The following is a 14,069-nucleotide window of genomic DNA, read 5'->3' as shown; positions in this document are numbered from 1 at the left end:
TAGTTTTGGAAGCTTTGGCCACAGCAATCAGAGAAGAAAAAGAATCCAAATTGAAAAAGAAGTAAAACTCTCACTATTTGCAGATGACATGTCTTTTAGAAAACCCTAAAGACTCCACCAGAAAATTACTAGAGCTAATCAATGTATATAGTAAAGTTGCAGGAGGAGCCTGATGGGCTATGGTCCATGGGGTCGCTAAGAGTCGGACACGACTAACTGACTTCACTTTCACTTTTCACTTTCATGCATTGGAGAGGGAAATGGCAACCCACTCCAGTGTTCTTGCCTGGAGAATCCCAGGGACGGCAGAGCCTGGTGGGCTGCCGTCTATGGGGTCGCACAGAGTTGGACATGACTGAAGCGACTTAGCAGCAGCAGCAGCAGCAGCAGGATATAAAATCAACACACAGAAATCCCTTGCATTCCTATATAATAATAATGAAAAAATAGAAAGAGAAATTAAGGAAACAATTCCATTCACCGTTGCAATGAAAAGAATAAAATACATAGGAATATATCTACCTAAAGAAACAAAAGACCTATATATAGAAAAGTATAAAACACTGGTGAAAGAAATCAAAGAGGACACTAATAGATGGAGAAATATAGAGTGTTCATGGATCAGAAGAATCAATATAGTGAAAATGAGTATACTACCCAAAGAAATCTATAGATTCAATGCAATCCCTATCAAGCTACCAATGGTATTTTTCACAGAGCTAGAACAAATAATTTCAAAATTTGTATGGAAATACAAAAAACCTTGAATAGCCAAAGCAATCTTGAGAAAGAAGAATGGAACTGGAGGAATCAACCTGCCTGAATTCAGGCTATACTACAAAGCCACAGTCATGAAGACAGTATGGTACTGGCACAAAGACAGAAATATAGATCAATGAAACAAAATATAAAGCTCAGAGATAAATCCACACACCTATGGACACCTTATCTTTGACAAAGGAGGCAAGAATTTACATTGGAGAAAAGACAATCTCGTTAACAACTGGTGCTGGGAAAATTGTCAACCACTTGTAAAAGAATGAAACTAGAACACTTTCTAATACCATACACAAAAATAAAATGGATTAAAGATCTAAATGTAAGACCAGAAACTAAAACTCCTAGAGGAGAACATAGGCAAAACACTCTCCGACATAAATCACAGCAAGATCCTCTATGACCCACCTCCCAGAATATTGGAAATAAAAGCAAAAATAAATAAATGGGACCTAATTAAAATTAAAAGCTTCTGCACAACAAAGGAAACTATAAACAAGGTGAAAAGACAACCTTCAGAATGGGAGAAAATAATAGCAAACGAAGGAACTGACAAAGAATTAATCTCAAAGATACACAAGCAACTCCTGCAGCTCCATTCCAGAAAAATAAATGACCCAATCAAAAAATGGGACAAAGAACTAAACAGACATTTCTCCAAAGAAGACATACAGATGGCTACAGACACATGAAAAAATGCTCAACATCACTCATTATCAGAGAAATGCAAATCAAAACCACAATGAGGTACCATTTCACACCAGTCAGAATGGCTGCTATCCAAAAGTCTACAAGCAATAAATGCTGGAGAAGGTGTGGAGAAAGGGAACCCTTTTACACTGTTTGTGGGAATGCAAACTAGTACAACCACAATGGAGAACAGTGTGGAGATTTCTTAAAAAACTGGAAATAGAACTGCCATACGACCCAGCAATCCCACTTCTGGGCATACACACTGAGGAAACCAGAATGGAAAGAGACACGGTACCCCAATGTTCATCACAGCAATGTTTATAATAGCCAGGACATGGAAGCAACCTAGATGTCCATCAGCAGATAAATGGATAAGAAAGCTGTGGTACATATACACAATTGAGTGTTACTCAGCCATTAAAGAGAATACATTTGAATCAGTTCTAATGAGGTGGATGAAACTGGATTATACAGAGTGAAGTAAGCCAGAAAGAAAAACACCAATACAGTATATTAATGCATATATATGGAATTTAGAAAGATGGTAACGATAACCCTGTAAGTGAGATAGCAAAAGAGACACAGGTGTATAGAACAGTCTTTTGCACTCTGTGGTAGAGGGTGAGGGTGGGTTGATTTGGGAGAATGGCATTGAATCATGTACATTATCATATGTGAAATGAATCAACAATCCAGGTTCGATGAATGATACAGGATGCTCGCGGCTGGTGCATTGGGATGACCCAGAGGGATGGCATAGGGAGGGAGGTGGGACTGGGGTTCAGGATGGGGAAACATATACACCCGTGGCTGATTCATGTCAATGTATGGTAAAACCAATACAATATTGTAAAGTAATTAGCCTCCAATTAAAATAAATAAATTTATATTAAAAAATAAAAATGCTCCTAATTACACAAAGTATAGAAGAATTTTTAGAAAAGAAGATGTCTAACAAATTTGAAATATGCTAAATTTCAGAAACAAATTTAGAACAATAAATGCCCTTTTAACTTTGAAAATTATAAAATGTCAAAAAATGACAAGACTCCAAATGTAAAGAATGCCCTTGGGCAATTTGTACCATAAAGCTTAAATTATTTAAATCCACTTTCCTAGCAATTCCCCTTGAAGGACTCTATCAACTGAAAAAAAAAAAAAAAACACAACCTAAAAGTTATGCACTCCGTTTATTCAGCAGATATACTGGAGACAAACAAGCCCAGGAGACAGCTTCTGAGTTAGTCCTGAAAGACTGTTCCAAAAAGGTGAGGGAGGAAGCAGGATATACACAATTCTAAATTGGTGCAAGATTTGTAGTATCCTATTAGTAGGATCCCCATGAGCACATACAATTTAAATTGCAGTCTCATGAAATATATTTTGGAAATAGTACTTTAATTCACTGGCAGGCTATTAATTGTTGAAAAGTGGACTAATTAGTTTTTCCATGTGACTGTTCTAAAAAGCAAAATTTTCTGATAGACTTCTTTTCAGTTCAGTTCAGTTCAGTCGCTCAGTCATGTCCGACTCTTTGCGACCCCATGAATCACAGCACGACAGGCCTCCCTGTCCATCACCAACTCCCGGAGTTCACTCAAACTCATGTCCACAGAGTCGCTGATGCCATTCAGCCATCTCATTCTCGGATGTCCCCTTCTCCTCCCGCCCTCAACCTTTCCCAGCATCAGAGTCTTTTCCAGTGAGTCAACTCGTCGCATGAGGTGGCCAAAGTATTGCAGTTTCAGCTTTAGCATCAGTCCTTCCAATGATTTCTTTTAGTTTGTACTAAAGTTCATGAAGTTAAATTACTTTTGTTGGAGTAACTGACTATTGAGATACCTACTATCTGCTGCTGCTGATGCTAAGTCGCTTCAGTCGTGTCCGACTCTGTGTGACCCCATAGACGGCAGCCCACCAGGCTCCCCGTCCCTGGGATTCTCCAGGCAAGATCACTGGAGTGGGTTGCCATTTCCTTCTCCAATGTGTGAAAGTGAAAAGTGAAAGTGAAGTCGCTCAGTCGTGTCCGACTAGTAGTGACCCGATGGACTGCAGCCCACCAGGCTCCTCTGTCCATGTGATTTTCTAGGCAAGAGTACTGGAGTGGCTTGCCATTGCCTTCTCCGACCTACTATCTAGAACACCATAAAAATTAAAGTGTTATTAAAGTTGAATATAGACATTTTGTAGATAAAATGTGCCATTACAAGCCAACAGTTTTTGAATCTCCCTTTGTAATTTGTATTTCTGAATCCGTATGTTAAATATTTAGATTGATGTGATATTACTTGTTATTTAAGAAAAAAACAAGATTTATGGTTGGTTTACTGTTAGAAATATCGTTCTCATTTATATTTCACACCTAATACTGTCATAGCAGCAAAAACAAATAAACATAAACTCATATATACATATTTATATAAAATATAGGAACTTTAAAACATTTAAAACTAGAAACGTTTTTAAGGAAGTATTTTAGTTGAGGCCAGGAATCACCAAGTGACTGTTTCAAAGCCACAGAGCTACAGTGTGCACAGGAAGATTCAAGATTATTTCTTTATCCTAGTTTATTGCTATTTCCAAGCATCATGATATCTCCCTGAATTAAGAAGGAACTTAATTTTAGCCTCTTTCATTAAACCAGATATTTTACATCTTTTGGATAGAAATTCAAAAAATTAGATCTAGAAACAGAGATGATAATGTTAATCCCATTATTACTATTTATTACTCATTATAATTTCTTGTATTATAAAAACACATACATGCACTTAACAAGCATCCCGGGTGGCTCAGTGGGAAAAACATCCTCCTACAATATGTCTCCTGCATTGGCAAATGAGTTCTTTATACCAGTAGCGCCACCTGGGAAGCCCCAAAGCCATATATGCATACATGCTAAGTCACTTCAGTGGTGTTTGACTCTTTGCGACCCTATGGGCTGTAGCTCGCCAGACCCTCTGTCCATTGGATTTTCCAGGCAAGAATACTGGAGTGGGTTGCCAAGTATTTCTCCAGGGAAATCCATATATACTGCTTTTTAAAACGAATCTATCTGAGAAATAGACTGAAGTCCATACTAATTTTCTTACTCCTCTCTCTTTTGGAAGAAAGTCATCCACCTAAATATTAATACAGTGCATTGCCCCAAAGGAGTAAAACCTTTCATGAATCAAACAAAAGTGAAGGTTGATGCAATGCTTTCCTTATTGAGAGTGTACCTCTAATACTGTATAACAAAATTGCTAGCAAATTACATACTTTCCATTTATTTACTTTCAGTTAGGTTCAGTTCAGTTCAGTCGCTCAGTCGTGTCCAACTCTTTGCGACCCCATGAATCACAGCACGCCAGGCCTCCCTGTCCATCACCAACTCCCGGAGTTCACTCAAACTCATGTCCATTGAGTCAGTGATGCCATCCAGCCATCTCATTCTCTGTTGTCCCCTTCTCCTCCCGCCCCCAATCCTTCCCAGCATCAGAGTCTTTTCCAGTGAGTCAACTTTCAGTAATATTCAAAAGAGACCTAATTGAGTTGTCACATAATAAATCATAAAAATATTATTTAATAGTAGATCACCATATTATTTTTGGAACATAACACTAGGACTCTACATAGCCCAAAATTGAATGATATTGCTAAGAAAAAGAAAACAAAAAATATCTTCAATTTGCATTTACTTGTATTCAAACAAATTTTTCTCAGGATTTTTATGCACAGAAAAAGAAAAGAAAAAGATTCTGTATTTTAGAAATGAGTTATATTTACCTATAATTATATAAAATAATTGATAAAGAGCCTTATAAATCTCCTTTAGATACAGATTGCAGTAATGTTTAAATAAATATTAATGATATTTTTTAAACTTTGAAGACTTCTTTCCTGGTAATAAAGAGTATAGGGCTTCCCTAGTGGCTCAAATGGTAAAGAATCTGCCTGCAATGCAAGAGACCCAGGTTCATTCCCTGGGTTGGGAAGATCCCCTGGATAAGGGAATGGCAACCCACTACAGTATTCTTGCCTAGACAATCCCATGGACAGAGGCACAGTCCAGGGGTCACAAAGAGTCAGACGTGAATGTTTGTATGATGAGAAATGAGTTTCAGAAATACAATTCTGGAGACAGTATTAATGATTAAATGGAGAAATTGGAAACAGACTATCTAAAATATTCTTTCAATAGCTCAGGACATTTTACATAGACTTCTAAAAATAGATTAGATAATAGTTCAGTAAGTAAAATAAATCATGTGGCTATATCTTATTTATCCCAGTAATTTAACTTTGTTTTTCCTGAGCTGGTCAGTCTTGTGAAGGAAGTAGATAGATTGAGGGTGTATTCACAAGTTGAAAAAAAATGTTAGTAAAAAGAACTGTGACTCAGTAAAGAATTTTGAGGGTCATCAATAGGACCACAATATTTCCCTTAAATATTCAATAAAAGTCAAATTGATTTAACTTTCTCTTTCTTTCCACCTTTGACAGAGCTGGACCTGGCAGCCTGATTGCATGATATTCAGATTTCTGAGGCAGTGTACCCACAGTTTTCTTTCATTGAGCTTTTCTCAATAAAATGTCTTCATTTTTCCTTTAAGCTTCATTGTGAAAAATATTTCATCAAGTTTCCAGTAATTTGTCTCTATAACTTAATATCTACCAATTTACATTTAAATTGTCTAATGAATTATTTGTTTTATAATATAGTGTCTATAAAACAGTACTAAATGGTAGTATAAAATTTGTGGCAGTGCAAAACTGGAATAGAGTATAAGAAGTATTATTAGAGTACAACATGTAATGAGTACCTAAATTGATAAAAATTCTAGGCTTGCTAACAATTTGCATGTATGACTAATTTAAGATATATATAGTTGAAGCAATTGCCTATATTTCAAATATTCCTATGAAAGTCAATGAAAAATTACTTATTAAGATTTGTTCCAAAATGCCTACTTTATTACACTATGGTTTAAGGAGAAAGTTTTCAAAACAAGTTGTCATTCATGATATAAATCAACTTCCTTTGAAAAGAGTTACCTTCAAATGATCATAAACATGGAGAGACTAATTGAGTAAATCAAACATATGCAGCTGAAATCTGTATGACTGAATATCTTAACAGGAACTGTATCTACTGACATGACAGAATTGTTAGACATTCTTTCAGTTCAGTTCAGTTCAGTTCAGTCGCTCAGTCGTGACTGACTCTTTGAGACCCCATGAATCACAGCACGCCAGGCCTCCCTGTCCATCACCAACTCCCGGAGTACACTCAAACTCATGTCCATCGAGTCGGTGATGCCATCCAGCCATCTCATTCTCTGTCGTCCCCTTCTCCTCCCACCCCCAACCTTTCCCAGCATCAGAGTCTTCCAGTGAGTCAACTCTTCACATGAGGTGGCCAAAGTATTGGAGTTTCAGCTTTAACATCAGTCCTTCCAATGAACACCCAGGATGGATCTCCTTTAGAATGGACTGGTTGGGTCTCTTTGCAGTCCAAGGGACTCTCAAGAGTCTTCTCCAACACCACAGTTCAAAAGCATCAATTCTTCGGTGATCAGTTTTCTTCACAGTACAACTCTCACTTCCAAACATAATTCATATAAAAAAGGAAAGTAGATCCACTCCCAAGTAAGTTACAAATACAAAATAATAATAACTGTCTTTTGGAGATAAACAAAGTATTGGTTTCCTGCTACTTACTGTGTTTCTCAGGCCAGTTACTCTCTCAGTAATCTTAGATGCTCAGTAAATGCTGGTGAACTGGAATTTTCAGAGAAGTTACACACAATGTGCTGTGGTTCTGGACAAACTCAGTCTTCTTTTTCAAATTTAGCTTTTCGTTTTTTAACACCAAAAACGTTTGTATTGGGGAATAGCCAATTAACAATGTTGAGACAGTTTCAAGTGAAGTGTAAGTTGCTCAGTAGTGTCTGACTTTTTGCGACCCCCTGGACTATACAGTCCATGGAATTCTCTAGGCTAGAACACTGGAGTGGGTAGCCTTTCCCTTCTCTAGGGTATCTACTCAACCCAGGTATCAAACCAGGGTCTCCTGCATTGCAGGTGGATTCTTTACCAACTGAGCTATCAGGGAAGTTTCAGGTGAACAGCAAAGGGACTAAACCACATTAATATATCTTTTGACTAAAGCCACTGATGAACATCAGAACCATGTACTAAACAAGTTAGGGTTTTTACACTGTGAATCTAAAGAAATGGTTCCCACTCCTTGACTGAAATTAACTAGAATAATATCCAACTTCAAACTTGTGAACCCCAAGTCCTAAACAATAAACCAGATTAACTTTACTAAAGCATCAAAATCAACTAAATTACTAACAAATATGTTATAATAAAAATAATAGCTTAATTATTTAAATAATACTCCCAACTTCAAATGCTTTCACATAACTTCTTTCATATATCCAGGATTTTAAAGCACAAAAAGATACTCTGGTATAATTATACTTTCTGATACAAGCATTAATACCTACCCTTCCTCCACTTAGTTTCCTGTCTCCAGTCATGAATGAACAAAATTAATGTTCATTGAAAGAGGAGAGTGAAAAGGTTGGCTTGAAGCTCAACATTCAGAAAACAAAGATCATGGCATCTGGTCCCATCACTTCATGGGAAATAGATGGGGAAACAGTGGAAACAATGTCAAACTTTATTTTTGCGGGCTCCAAAATCACTGCGGATGCTGATTGCAGCCATGAAATTAAAAGACGCTTGCTCCTTGGAAGGAAAGTTATGACCAACACCAACCTAGATAGTATATTCAAAAGCAGAGACATTACTTTGCCAACCAAGTTCCATCTAGTCAAAGCTATGGTTTTTCCAGTGGTCATGTATGGATGTGAGAGTTGGACTATGAAGAAAGCTGATCGCCGAAGAATTGATGCTTTTGAACTGTGGTGTTGGAGAAGACTCTTGAGAGTCCCTTGGACTGCAAGGAGATCCAACCAGTCCATTCTAAAGGAGATCGATCCTGGGTGTTCATTGGAAGGACTGATGCTAAAGCTGAAACTCCAATACTTTGGCCACCTCATGCAAGGAGTTGACTCACTGGAAAAGACTCTGATGCTGGGAAGGATTGGGGGCGGGAGGAGAAGGGGACGACAGAGAATGAGATGGCTGGATGGCATCACTGACTCGATGGAGGTGAATTTGAGTGAACTCTGGGAGTTGGTGATGGACAGGGAGGCCTGGCGTGCTGTGATTCATGGGGTCGCAAAGAGTCGGACATGAGCGACTATACTGAACTGAACTGAACTGAAGACCTAAGCTGTATTTGACTGCCTTCACTTCAGTTCAGTTCAGTCACTCAGTCGTGTCCAACTCTGCAACCCCATGAATTGCAGTACGCCAGGCCTCCCTGTCCATCACCAACTCCCGGAGTCCACCCAAACCCATGTCCATTGTGAGTGATGTCATTGAACCATCTCATCGTCTGGCATCCCCTTTTAATCCTGCCATCAATGTTTCCCACAAACAGGGTCTTTTCAAATGAGTCAACTCTCTGCATCAGGTGGCCAAAATATTGGAGTTTCAGCTTCAACATCAGTCCTTCCAATTATCACCCAGGATTGATCTCCTTTAGGATGGACTGGTTGGATCTCCTTGCAGGTCAAGGGACTCTCGAGAGTCTTCTCCAAAACCAACAGTTCAAAAGTATCAATTCTTCAGTGCTCAGCTTTCTTTATAGTCCAACTCTCACATCCATACCTGACCACTGGAAAAACCATAGCCTTGACTAGACAGACATTTGTTGGCAAAGTAATGTCTCTGCTTTTTAAAATGCTGTCTATGTTGGTCATAACTTTCCTTCCAAGGAATAAGCATCCCTTAACTTCTGGCTGCAATCACCATCTACAGTGATTCTGGAGTCCAGAAAAATAAAGTCAGCCACTGTCTCCACTGTTTCCCCATCTATTTGCCATGAAGTGAAGGGACCAAATGCCATGATCTTAGTTTTTCTGAATGTTGAGCTTTATGCCAACTTTTTCACTCTCCTCTTTCACTTTCATCAAGAGGCTCTTTAGTTCTTCTTCATTTTCATGCATAATGGTGGTGTCATCTGCATATTTGAGTTTATTGATATTTCTCCTGGCAATCTTAATTCCAGCTTGTACTTCCTCCAGCACAACGTTTCTCATGATGTATTCTGCATATAAATTAAATAAGGAGGGTGACAATATACAGCCTTGACGTACTCCTTTTCCTATTTGGAACCAGTCTGTTGTTCCATGTCCAGTTCAAACTGTTTCTTCCTGACCTGTATACAGGTTTCTCAAGAGACAGGTCATGTGGTCTGGTATTCCCATCACTTTCAAAATTTTCCACAGTTTATTGTGATCCACACAGTCAAAGGCTTTGGCATAGTCAATAAAGCAGAAATAGATGTTTTTCTGGAACTCTCTTGCTTTTTTGATGATCCAGCAGAGGTTGGCAATTTGATCTCTGGTTCCTCTGTCTTTTCTAAAACCACCTTGAACACCTGGAAGTTCACAGTTCATATATTGCTGAAGCCTGGCTTGGAGAATTTTAAGCATTACTTTACTAGCATGTGAGATGAATGCAATTATGCGGTAGTCTGAGCACTCTTTGGCATTATCTTTCTTTGGAATTGGAATGAAAACTGACCTTTTCCAGTCCTGTGACCACTGATGAGTTTTCAAAATTTGCTGACATATTGAGTGCAGCACTTTCATAGCATCATCTTTTAATATTTGAAATAGCTCAACTGAAATTCCATCACCTCCATTAGCTTTGTTCATAGTGATGCTTCCTAAGGCCCACTTGACTTCACATTCCAGGATGTCCAGCTGTAGGTAAGTGGGAATGATCACACCTTCATGATCATCTGGGTATGAAGATTTTTTTTGTATATTTCTTCCGTGTATTCTTGCCACCTCTTCTTAATATCTTCTGCTCTGTTAGTTCCATACCATTTCTGTCCTTTATTGAGCCCATCTTTGCATGAAATGTTCCCTTGGAATCTCTAATTTTCTTGAAGAGATCTCTAGTCTTTCTTATTCTACTGTTTTCCTCTCTCTTTGCATTGATCGCTGAGGAAGGCTTTCTTATCTCTCCTTGCTATTCTTTGGAACTCTGCATTCAGAAGCTTATATCTTTCCTTTTCTCCTTTGCCTTTTGCTTCTCTTCTTTTCACAGCTATTTGTTAGGCCTCCTCAGACAAATATTTTGCTTTTTACATTTCTTTTTCTTGAGGATGATCTTGATCCCTGTCTCCTGTACAATGTCATGAACCCCTGTCCATAATTCATCAGGCACTCTGTCTATCAAATTTAGTCCCTTAAATCTATTTCTCACTTCCACTGTATAATAGTAAGGGATTTGATTTAGGTCATACCTGAATGGTCTAGTGGTTTTCCCTACTTTCTTCAATTTAAGTCTGAATTTGGCAATAAGGAGTTCATGACCTGAGCCACAGTCAGCTCCCAGTCTTTTTTGCTGACTATATAGAGCTTCTCCATCTTTGTCTGCAAAGAATATAGTCAATCTGATTTCAGTGTTGACCATCTGGTGGTGTCCATGTGTAGAGTCTTCTCCTGTTTTGTTGGAAGAGGGTTTTTACTATGACCAGTGTGTTCTCTTGGTAGAAATCTATTAGCCTTTGCCCTGCTTCATTCTGTACTCTGAGGCCAAATTTACCTGTTACTCCAGGTGTTTCTTGACTTCCTATTTTTGCATTCCAGTGACAATCTTAGATACTGAGAACTGAGTAGCAAGCCATGATTCTTACCATTTGGTATTTACATCATAGCTCCCAAAGAAGACAATTAGTTGTTTATATCATAACTGTGATTACTACTATAAAGGACTGGTTTTACAATGAGACTGGATAACAGGGACTTTTGATCTGTTCAAGAAATCATGGAAGATGATCTTTGAAAATCCCTGGTAACTGATGTTTAAGTTTGATTAAGCAGTTGGCAAGGCAGTGGGTGGAAATGGAATAGGGCTATTTGGGGTGCTGTCCAAGCTGAGAATGAGACAACTTCCTATAGTTTCCAGGACCAAAGAGCATTTCAAACACATGCTAGAAAACATGTAAGTAAAACTAAGCTTTACCATACAGTATAACAAAAAATTAAAAATATATGTCTATGTTATGCCTGAAGGAACTGGAATAATAATTAAAATTTTATTTTCATAATGAAACAATTGCCTGTCAGAAGTTCTTTCTCCTTGTCATTAATGCTTATGCATTCATGAATACAAATCTGTCTTTTTAAACTATATATAATTAAGCTTTGCACTCTGTCTGGCAGCTATTATTCACATAAAACATACAAATTTCTATGAAGTCCATTTTTATAGTAATTTGTCATTATTAATTTCAGATGAAAATGCTGTAACAGGAAGAATAAGGATAATCAGAAATCATTATTTTCATTTTTCAAAGTTTGAAATGAAACTTTTCAATAGGTATAAGAATAACACAGTTATTACAAATTGTGAAAATTTAATGTCCTTTGAGGTCTTTTCCACACCAATGAAAAGAAGATTGTAATGGAATTTCTAAAACATACGATTATGAAAACTGAAATTAGAATATATTTTAAGTAAAAAAGATTTTAAATAGATAAATTATATAACTAACAATTATTTTTTGTAGAATATTATGATTTTCATTTGTATGGTGTATCAATTTTATGATAGGAGGATAAAACTAAATTGAACAAACAAAAAATAAACTTGTTTATAGTCAGTGATCCCCAGATAACTATGTGTCAGAGAAATGTGATTGAGAATATCACAAATTTTATAAGACTCACCATATTTGTTCCTCTCTCATACTCATCTGTACATATACCCTCATATATAAAATCACTTTTAAAATTTCAATACAATGTTAAACCAATGTTTACAAAGTATAAAATTTATTGAACTAGATAATTTGAATACACATTTCAAAAAAGCCTGGCTTGATTTTTTTCTAATTTAAGTATATCTTTAAGGGTTTCAAAAGTCTCATAATTTCACTGATTAAAGCAGAATAAACAAAATTCCATGTATGTGTTCCTTTTCTTTATAAATTTATTTATTTATTTATGTACTATTTTTGACTGGGCTGAGTCTTCATTGCTGCACGTGGGCTTTCTCTAGTTGCACAGAGCGGGCACAGAGCTGTTCTCTAGTTGGGGTGCTTGAGCGTCCCATTGCAGTGGCTTTTTTTATTGGGGAGCATTATTCAGTAACTCTTGACAAATATGTAGTGCTAAAGTTGCGAGTGTCTGATAATCTGACTCTCAAGATTGTTTTGTATAATCTCATAGTAACCCTAGTCTCAGGAGACATGAGACCAGGCCTGCCCTCTCAGTTCTCAAGTTCACTGAAAAGGTCTCCTTGGGGGAGTTCCTGGTGGCCTAATGGTTAGGATTCCAGGTTTTCACTGTTGTGGCCCAGGTTCAATCCATGGTCAGAGAACTGAGATTTATCAAGCTACCTGTGTGTGTATGTGTGTGTGTGTGTGTGTGTGTGTTAGTCACTCAGTTGTGTCCAACTATTTGTGACCCCATGAACCGTAGTTCACCAGGCCCCTCTGTCCATGGAATTCTCCAGGCAAGAATACCGGAGTGGGTTGCCATTTCCTTCTCCAGGGGATCTTTCCAACCCAGGGATTGAACCCGGATTGCCTAACATTGCAGACAGAGGCTTTACTGTCTGAGCCACCAGGGAAGCTAGATAGCACAGTCAAAAAGATCTGCTTAAATACACAAAGAAATATTACATGTAAAAAGAAATTTATAGATAAGATGAATGTGTAACCTGGTTTGCTCAGGATTTTCCCGACTTATACCAGTTATCCTGAGAAATATAATTAATAACACACTTTTACTCCCAAAAGTGTCCTGATTTGGACAGTAAATCACCAAATTGATCACCAAATTATGAGTTAGGACATAAGAAAAATTATGTAACTAGATGACATGCCAACCATATCCAGCTTAAAAAAGTAAGAGGAAAGAAGCCCAAAAACTTGAGCCCCAACATGATATATACCTTAATGAAACTGGTTGTGTCTATAATCTCCTTATATTTAAACACCTCAATGACATTACTTAATGTCTTTCACATTGAGAAATTTGTAACCTTGGGGCTAATTTACTGCAATTTAGAGTCTACAAAACATTAGAAATTTATTAATTAAAAGAAATTAATTAAAGAAGGATCTTCAAAATCCTCAACACCTGTTCAGTCAGAAGAAAGAACTCCTCTTTTTATATATTCTACATTTTAACGATCCATTTGAGATTTCCTTTAATGAAATATCTGCTACTGAAAAAATTAGATATCATTTATTTCATTATAACAAGGCAAAATATGTTTATTCATCAATAAATATGAAACAATTGTTTTTTCTGTTTATGGTCTAGATTGTGTGTGCATTTATGTGTGTGAGTGTGTGTGTTAGAGAGAAAGAGGGAATGTGTGCTTGTATAAGAAAGACTCACAAGTGCTTCAGCAAGAGAACACTCGTCTTGTGCTTCTTGTGTTACTGGTTTGCTAGGAAACCACCTATTTGCAGATAAGCACATCTACCTGGAAATGGTGACATAAAACCA

The sequence above is a fragment of the Moschus berezovskii genome, chromosome 3 (genome assembly GCF_049115385.1).
Source record: "Moschus berezovskii isolate FMDL1 chromosome 3, NW_MosBer_1.0, whole genome shotgun sequence".
NCBI classification, from domain to species: domain Eukaryota; kingdom Metazoa; phylum Chordata; class Mammalia; order Artiodactyla; family Moschidae; genus Moschus; species Moschus berezovskii.
The sequence above is the reverse complement of the archived record's forward strand: the minus strand, read 5'-3'. Positions refer to the sequence as shown.